The 10,029-nt window shown below is 45.7% G+C and overlaps 1 pseudogene; it reads right to left on the minus strand.

Moving 5' to 3' along the window:
• Positions 1–3,344: 3,344 nt before the first annotated feature.
• On the minus strand, positions 3,345–8,338 carry LOC149341527 (uncharacterized; annotated as a pseudogene).
• Between the last annotated feature and the right edge of the window lie 1,691 nt (positions 8,339–10,029).

The following is a 10,029-nucleotide window of genomic DNA, read 5'->3' on the forward strand; positions in this document are numbered from 1 at the left end:
AAACTTTTTCCTGAGCTGGGGTGGTGTTGTTTCCTGGAACAGCAGTTTCTCCCAGAATTCCGAGCGACTGTTTGGAGGAGGCACACCACGGAACGAGTCCCGGTCGATGACCGCGCGTTGCAACTCATATTGAGCGCGATAGTACATACCAATTCTAAGGAACCTTCGCTATGGTAAGTGTTCCAGAGCTTATATGCACATGACACTACATGGATGTCAGTAAAGCGCACCACGGCACGAGGCTGCATGCATAAGGAATGAACAATCTGCAACATGAGCAATAGTTGTTTCAAACTGCATGTTTATTCAGTTGGTAAGAAGAAAGGAATCCACAAGACGGTTGCCCGCGGTGCTCCTAAGCGAAACTGCATCTGCCTGTTGGTCCGCGAGGTGCAAGCACCACTACTGTAGACTGTGCTTATCATTGCACTGCACTACAGCAGGTCCCCTATCCGCCACCTGGGGACCGCGCTCTCTAGCAGGCAGGTTCTGCCGAGAGTGCCACTGCATGGTCTGGTTTCCCAGCCGTTGAAAGGATAGGAAGGTGGAAACGTGAAGCACACAAACACATAATCAGGGCACATAAACAATGGTGCTGGCCGAGGTGATACTCGACACAGTCCAGAGAACACATGGAGTGGCACATACACAGGCAACAATCTCGGAAAAGGATATGCACACGACCGCACTGTGGGCTGCAACACCTCCATACAGCTTCACAGCAACCTTTGCCACAAGCCTGAAAAGAAACAGACACACGAACAGACAGACACAGGCACAAACAGACAAAGGGACGAAACAAATGAAACAATGTCATCAGGCATGGCACACGCAAAAGATGAAAACCTACAGGCAACTTTCACGCAACAGACTGACATGCACATGTGCATGTGATGCGAGCTGTGCAGCCAGGCCAGGGCACCAAATGTGGCCGGTTGGTCTGAACCTGGGCCATCCAAGCTCCTCTGAAAGGGCCCGTTGAACCAGGCTCAGGCCGAGAACTGGTAGTGGCAGCAGAATGACAACACCGTTAAGGATTCAAGAAATGGGAACCCAGCCTACAAGTGCGCAACACATGTAGCGTCCTAGCGCTGTGCTGCCACTGCAAGCCAGACATTGCTTGAATTCCTAAATGCAGCGCACAGAACACATGCAGATGGTTATTTACAATGCAGTGCGAGCTGTGCAGGCAGGCCAGGGCACCAAATGTGGCCGGTTGGTCTGAACCTGGGCCATCCGAGCGCCTCTGAAAGAGCAAGTGATCGTACAACACCATTCTGCCCCACGCCCGGGCGGAAGCTGAAAGTGAGCGGTCTGCCAGCTGGCGGATCCGCCCAAAAACCGATCATACAATGGCCTTAACGCACACACCATCCAAGCCACTGCCACATGGCTGCACAGCATACCACGCATCTATTTACACTACATGCACACATACCCACCAGCAGCACACGTGACAGGGTTGGAGGTGCCTCTCGTGCTCTAACGCACACACCATCCAAGCCACTGCCACATGTCTGCACACAGTGTCACACACAACAGCAGCGCACATGACACGGCTGGAGGCGCCTCTCTCTCACGCACCATCCAAGCCATTGCCACATGGCTGCACAGCATACCACGCATCTATTTACACTACATGCACACATACCCACCAGCAGCACACGTGACAGGGTTGGAGGTGCCTCTCGCGCTCTAACGCACGCACCATCCAAGCCACTGCCACATGGCTGCACAGCATACCACGTATCTATGTACAGGTGCAAGCAGTATAAAAAGGAACATGTGGCCAAGAACAGTTATTCCAATTTACCAATTCAGTGTGTACTGCTGTTCCGTTTTTCATGGGAGACAACTCAAAAGCGTGACATACCTCTGTTTTTTTTTAAGACAAGTTGAGGAAAGCACTGGCCTGCTTTGGGGCATGCTTGCGTGTTCCCTTCCGTAATGATTGCACCAGTACGTTACACGAGCAGCAGCACACATTAAGTTAGAGGTGACCCTTATGTTATAACAGATGCACTATCTACAGCCTCCTTTATTTATGCTTGCTATTTACTGTTTTCAGTCTATGCAGTCCATGAACATTTTGCTGCACAGGGATAAATTGCACATTTCTCAGCTTTGGTCAAAGTTCGATGTGCAAGGAAGCATTATTTTACTTTACAGTAATCGTGGTCATTTCCAGTATGAATAATCAGGACTTCTTTGTCCAGTTCATGAGAGAGAAGCTGCTGTTTTACTGTTTCCTGCTGCAGCAAAGTGGGAGGACGACCCAATGCAGGCTTGATTTTGGCATGTTTTGGTGCTCCATACCGTGGCTGCTTTTCAATGTTCTTATTTGCAGGCACCAGCCGCGGTTTTTTTTCAATGGGCTGTTTTGTGGTTGCAAGGCTATGCTTTGCAGCAAACTTTGTCAGGTCTTCGTCTATTAACTTTTGCTCCTCAGCAGTTTTCTCTGAAAGCTGGTTAATCAGCATTTGGAAAGTAGACCCAGCTTTCACTTTCAGCATTTCAGTTCTTTCTGCTGATATTTTTGGTGTGGAGCCTTGCTCAATGCTCTGCATAATATGTTGAGCACTGGCCATTAAGGAGCCTGCATCATCAATCATAGCACAGTCTTGGCTGCCATCTTTGGAAGGACAATTGGAGCTGGCCTGGCTGCTCTGCATCTGGCACCACTGTAGCTCCATTATAGCAACAGCATGCATGTGCTTGCACATGTGTGCATGCGTTGCATGGTCAACACATGTGCATGTGTACATGTTGTGGCAAGCCTTGCACTGCTTACAATGAAGCTCGCAGCCACTGCACGATTTGCTAGTTCTTTGCACTGTGTGCTTGAAGTTCACCAAACTTTGTGACTTTACATGCCACTGGCCATCTCCCACTCTCTCAGTACTGGACTTAGAAAGCTCAATCCCCACTTTATGCTTCCTAAATAGGGCAGATTTGCGGTGGTCTGCTCCTCCTTTCACGAGTGCAATAGCCCTGTTGTAAAGCTTTTCGGATGTGAAATTAAAAAGTACTTTGATTAATCTATCCAATCGCCCATTAACCTTGCCACCAAAGTGAGAGTACTTCAATGTCTTGTGCATTGACTCCAAGTGATTATTTGTTGTTAAACCGATGTACTGCCGATAGCAGTAAGCCCACTGACATGCCCTCTTTGCGTATGTTTTCTCAAAATATCTGATGAAGCCATCCAGCTCTTCCAGCTTTTTTGGAGAAAGGTGATTAAGCTGCCGCTCTTTGGAGTGGATACAAAGAAATGCAGGGAGCAACTGCTGAAACTCCGTCTCATCTGTGCACTTCATCAGAGTGTGCAGCATGTCCCTTATTGCACTCCTGCAGTCCTTGTTTGTGACTGTATTCAGGCGCATGCTCCAGTTGTGTAGCACATGCCAGCTGCAAAGCAGTCGACTCTTCAAGGGACCCATCACCTGCTCCCATGCATTGCCATAAACAGGGGCATCATCAGACATAAATGCCTGACACTGTATTGTGTTTGTTTCTTTGATGGCCTCGAAAAACCTCACCATGGTGCCCATGTTCACCCTTTTTGAAATCAAGTAGGCACATGGGATACCAGATCCATCTTGAGAAATTGTGAGCAGGGTTGTCAGTTGGAATTTGTACTTATTTGTGCCATGGGTGGAGTCAATGCACAGTTTCGCTGCCCCCAATTTATGAAGGAACTCTCGTTGTGGGAGCGTCATTAATGCTAGCTCAAAGTCACCATCATGACTGTTGGGGTCACCCTTCTTCCTGTAATACAACAGTGGTGACTCATTTTCTGCCCTCATTTCTTCGACCCATAATTCAACACTGTTAAAATCGTCTGGATCTCTCTGCTCTGTTTTACCAATCCTAAACTTATCTGCAATGTTACGGAGGTCCTTAGTGGTCACTAGTTGCATCCGTGGGCTTGATCCACTTGTGCCTGCTCGGATGTTGTGCACAATAGTTTTTGCAGGCACTCCTTCTGCTAACCGACCTGAAAATTGCACAGAAAAAAAATTGTTAACATCTCTGGTACATCTGCCTACAGCCATGTGATAAAGTGACAAATACTTCTAGTCACATTCCTTCATCTTCAGCTTCGTTCCTTTTCACAGGTGACTCAAAATTCAACTTTTTTTTGACACAAAATTCATCAACTTTCATTTCTCTTTTCTGGCACTGCAATGCACACGACAAAGTGGTTGTTTCTCTGCGTGTTATAAATACAGAATATAACAGCACTGAAAATGTGGACAACAAAAGAATAAGGACATGTGCTTCTCATCCTGTCCCGTTTCATTCTGCATATTCAAAAAATGCACTGATTCGCCTGACAGCAACCTTTAAAGGAGTAGGGACACCAAATTTTTGAATGCGATCTTTGTTTCCTTGGACTTGTGCACAAGACAATACTTTGCACCAGTCACAATGTAGAATTCACTTACGCCAGGTGAATAATTTCTGAGTGAATATTTTTCTGAAGCTGTTTTGGTTTCAACACCTGAATGACTGCTGCTAAGTCAGAGACAATTGGAGGGCATGCCAGTCATGCATAAGCTGAAATATAAATGCTGCTTGTTCGTTTTTTGTGATTTCAACTCTTTGCAGGCTTGTGTTCTATATTAGTGGTTTTTGAGGAAAAGAAATGGCACAGTAACTGCCCCGCTTTCTCCATGGACACCTCAAACTGTGCCATGAGGGAAGGGAGGAGTGCAAGAAGCAAGAGAGAAAGAGGTGCTGTAGTGGAGGGCTTGGTAATAATTTCGACCGCCTGAGGACCTTTGAGCACTGACATTGCTCAGCACATTTTGCCTCCATCGAAACTCAGCTGCCGCAGCCGGGTTCTAACCCGGGTACTCCAGCTCAGTAGCTGAACACTCAAACCACTGAGCCATTCCTGCGAGCGTTACTGATGAAGTGCCAAAACAGTCAAATAATTCGAATTAATGAACGCTGACTGCAGACAAACCTGTCTTATGCGAAAAAACATGCCCCCTTATACAACCGTTAGACCGGTGGCGTTGCGTATCTGCAATGAAATGCCTACGCTTTTGACAGGCAGCCAAGCTCAAGCCGACTTCTTACGCATAAAGTTCAATGTCAGCCGATTGAGCGACAGACCTAGGATAGTCAATGAAACCAGCAGAAAAACAAAAGAACAGAAATTGGAGTAGATCAATGCTAGATGACATTCCTAATTATGTTCAGTTTGAAGGACTAGACCCCTTCCACAAAGCACCTCTGAACTAGACAGCATGAACTTCATACAGACTTTGCTGTGCCTGCAATGCGCCGTGGATCAATTGTTTCTCACCCTTTCATGCGACCAAGCAGGCTTAAGTCAATTGCACTATAGTCAGATACAACTCGAGAATGAAGTGGCAGATGGCTCTCAAAGGAGACCCTCCAGTCAGTGGTGTCAGCTGATTTTCATCAGTTAATCCAATTAAGCCGTAACTAATCCCCTTTCATCTGCCACCCTCCTGCAATGCTACCCCCTAGGATTAACCATGACATCATGAGAATTGGTAGATGCCATTGGCTGGCAGGTTTCCTTTGAGGGGCATTGGCCGCTTGGTTCTTAAGCTGTGTCCTACTATAACCTCTTCCGCCCTCTCGTTTTGTGGGACATACCTCTTTTTTGCCATAGATGCATTGCAGGAGAATGAATATTATTGAAATGATCACTCAAGTTCAATGAACAATATCTTCCCCCTAAAATACATTTCTATTGCACTTTCGTCTCCCATTTATGAAGGGTTGGCGGAGTGTAGCTTGTAAACGTTCTCACATTCCGGTACAGTCAACACTGCATGCACAAATGCTTTGTACAAGAGGAGTGGCTAACCTGCAAGCACTCTGGCCTCATCCTGGGACAGCCTTTGGTGGCAGGCCTCATTAAAGTGTCCGTAGTGTTTCTTTTGAAACACTACATACACCTTGCCGTCTTTCTCCGTGACCTCTAAAGTAGCAAAGCAGTGTCTCCCGATTTTGCAGCTTCCTTGCCCCTTTTCCTGCCTTTGGCGCTGTTCTATAGGAAGCTCTTCCTGCGAGCCGGAACGGTGGCAGTGCAGGTAGCGTTTAAAAACACTTGATCCACATTCCTTTTTTCCTGTTGAAGCTATGAAATGGCAGCAAGTTTTGCTTTCTTCTCCGTCTTTCCAGGAGCAAAATTCTGAAACGGAAAGATTGTAAACATAACTAAGCACTCCACATAGTATTAGTTAATTATTAGTGTGAAAGCACTATTCCAAACGGTAAACCCCGAGCAAGGTCTTGCGATGTATATGGCTTTGTGCCAAAAGCCTAGCAATGACGACATAGCAACCACAGCCTCACAGCAGCATTGTAACATAGTTATGACACGATGCCAACATATGATGTTAAGTCCATGACCACTCATGACACACCACGACTAAAAAAGAAATAAAAGAAAAAATTGAGGCGTGAACAAAGGTGGGCTCCATTTTGATAAAAACATGTACACAATGATAGCACATGAATAACGGCATAAGGCATCCTTAGAAAGCCAACAGTAAAGTAACAAGACGAGGCAATGTTCATGCAGTTCTGCTTTCGCACGTTTAAAGAATTTCGGCAAAACTTCTCTATTCGTTGTGTATCACACTGCTTGCATTTTTTGAAAAGCAAGGCCAAATTAGTTTGCACTTTTTACATACAGTAATGAATAATGCATGTGCTATGGAGTGGGAACACAATGCAGTACTGTCGCGCTACTACTGGCGCTCTGCCTCTGCCAAGTGCGCATGACAATCACGGATTTAGCTGCAAATTTCTTAGCCTTTAACCTGCAGTGCAGAACTGCATTTCCCAGCTTTTTTGTTGTTAAAAATTTATCAGTCATTTGCTTACTGTTTTTTCCTGCTACTAGCGCATGGGGAACAATTTTTGGAGAAAATATTAAGTGCAGGTTAAGTGATAGCACAGACTGTTACATGGAAGTATTTCAATTTTACTACCCTCTGCAAGAACTCATTCCTGCACAGCAACCTTTTACATGGCCCTGTACCACAAATTCAGGGCAGCGCTGTTGACTTCCAAAGGCAGAACAACGCTGGGCATTCATCCTACACGCTTCTGCGTGTTGCAATTGCGATGGCTTCAGCGCTGCTAAGCCAGCGCATGCCGCGGCAATGTCGTGTGTCCTGTCTGCGCGTGCCTGCGTCACGTTGCAGTTGCGACGGAGATATGAAGTGCAGTTCTGTCAACATCGCAGGTGCATGCAACGAAGCATAAGCAAGGCCTGAAGCATCGAGTCTGCTGCAAGGACGGGCCGCACGACCAGTTTTTTTTCCTGCAGTGGTCAGTCTAAAATATGAAAGAGTGCGCTGCTTGCCGCTTTGCTTATGGAGGAGCTAGGATACCAAAAAAAAAAAAAAATGCAGACACACACTCATCAGCGAGAATGCCAAAGCATTAAAGTGCGCAGTCATGCTATGTTGCATTATGACGGGTCATGAGTGCGAGGCATGACTGCAACTTTGTACAAACTGCGCACCTCACATTACTAGTAAAGTGCTGAGTCATGCTACACTTCAGAATGATTTGATTACGTATGCTTTGTACAAACTATACACCTTACATTACAAATAAGTGCAAAATAACAAAGACAAGTCATGTCTTTCAAAGTTATAATACATTACGTTTCACATTTCACTCGAATACCCGCAAAGGCTACTTCTACAGATCTGTTGCACTAGACTACGCCCATCGAAATCATTTCAGGGTCCCTTTAAAAAAACGTGCATGTCATCGCGAAGTGTTTGTGCACAAAACCACGTGCAAGTTTCCCCAAGTGAGTGTAAGCCCGTAAATAAAAAAAAAAAGAACGCGCTTTGTGTTAACAAACTTAAAATGCGCTCATTCGGAAGGTCAATAAACTGCAACTTTTACTAAGCTATGACGAGCGCGCGACTGCCTCCCGCTTTGGTCCTTTGTTGCCTTGATCACTGCGTGCGTGCATGCAATAGTATCGACTTCGTTCTTACCTTTATTAGAGTGGAAGACTAGATTCTCCACTTCTTCCTCGAAGTTGTGCTCTTGCACGTGGTGCCGCCGCAGGTCACGAAGGGTGGCAAAATGCTTCGCACATAAGTCGCATGAGAACGGCCGTGCCTTACTACAGGTGAGCGCTTCCTCGTCTTTTATACGTTGCAACGCTACTTCCCCATGAATATTCTTCACGTGTTTTTTTAAATTACTAGTATTAGAGAACGCCTTGTCACAAAACTTGCACCACTTCCTTTCGGAATTTTTGCCGGTGGCCGCTGAAGGAGCGCCGTCGCACATGTCAGTCTCCATGCTCCAGGCAAAAGGAAAAGGAAAAAGAAGCGAGCAAGAGCAGGTGGTGTTGGCAAGAGATGCACCTTGGGATATGCGCACCAATCGCGGTAAACGCGGCGCGAGCAGGGATTTTCACGAAGAGTTGAAATTTTCCCTGTGGGTTGAAGCGTAATGTTCCCCAAAAGTCCCCACAGAGTGACGTAGCGTAGCGCTGTGACGTCTGTTCTCGGTTGGCCAATCGCAACGAGGATCACCTTCCTCTGATTACGCCCTCCGAAAGTAGCGGGGTCAGTCAGCTACAGCTGGCGCCAAAGGCGCCGCCCAACGAAAGGATCATTGGCGGCTCTGCGCTTCTAGAGCGGCTGACTGGAGAGCAGACCTTGACGAAAGACGAACGTGTGCGGAGAACTAAGAAGAGCGCCCTAGAACTACACAGACGAGAAGTCGCTCTCATATTTTGTACCGCAACTTATCGTAATGTACAAATTCCTTAACAGCTGTCGCTGAGGCTTCGCGTTAACAAGTGGTAACCGTCTGTCAATTCTTTTTTTTCGAAATAAAACTTTTCATTGCGCTCCGTATCCTTGCGTTTGGTAGTAGCGTATTTTAATCTTGTTTGCACCGATGTTTAATGAGGCGAAATCAGCAACGTCGCAAGCTCGCGCTATCGCAATGTGTAAAGTTACGGCTCATCGCAAGCATAATCTTTCTGCATTGCAATTTTAGGACTAATTTGACTGCTTTACATGTTATTCCCTGAGTAAAACGTAATGAATACTTATGTGCGCCAAACAAATGCGTGTACACTAGCGATAAAATATACTGCTACGGACGCACATCTCGTTTTGCGTAACAGTACTAGCTTAATCATCAGGGAAATATTTCGTTGGCTTCCGTTCATATTCTGAAATTCTGCGCTAAGTCATGCAGCCAGCCAACCCCAACAAGTGTCAGATGACGCATTTTTATGCTGCGAAATTATCCTATTTTGTCAACGCAAAGCGCAGATTTTGTTGTTTACTTAACAAATAACGCTATTTTTCGTTTTTTTTTTGCAGCTCATATTTTGGCATTTTGGCATTGGGCTGTGTTAACCGCATGCTGACGGCCAGGAGCTTGCAATGGCTATCTTTTGAACTTCAAGGGTGCCCTGGCATACACGAAATACGGAACAGGTATAGTAGAGCTTACAAAGGGTTCTTTTACGCCACCAAACTTTTCGCACGAGGAAATAATCGGGCGTAGACATTTCGTTTCAGAAGCTTTCTTTCTTTCTTTTTTCTGGGGGGGGGGGTTCGGTGGTTTCGGAGGTTTCGGAGGTTTTCGGAAGAAAAAAACAATATTGGGAAAATTGCAGAACTCATGAAAAAATAAAACCAGTTTGATATTTTACTTCGTAGGTGCTGTAAACATAACTAATAAACATGGCTAATTCCGGCCACCATAAGGAGGAGTACCTGCCGTTTTTCTAATTGTACCCAGTACTTTAAATTCTGTGAAAAAAAATAAATAAACGTGAGGAAATTTACGAGCATACATATGTTTACAAGAGCAAAAGGACTGATAAAGTCACGTTTTGCTACGTCTATATTTGAGAAATACGCTTCTCCGCTTTTCTAGTTGGATCGTGAACTCTAGTATTCTACACAGCTCGCAGTATAGATAAGTGTTCTCGCTCCTAGACACGTTTGTTTCCCGTTTCATTGTCGGCATTTGACAGCT

This window comes from Amblyomma mixtum, chromosome 5 (genome assembly GCF_055824585.1).
Source record: "Amblyomma mixtum isolate Tamu chromosome 5, ASM5582458v1, whole genome shotgun sequence".
In the NCBI taxonomy this organism is placed as follows: domain Eukaryota; kingdom Metazoa; phylum Arthropoda; class Arachnida; order Ixodida; family Ixodidae; genus Amblyomma; species Amblyomma mixtum.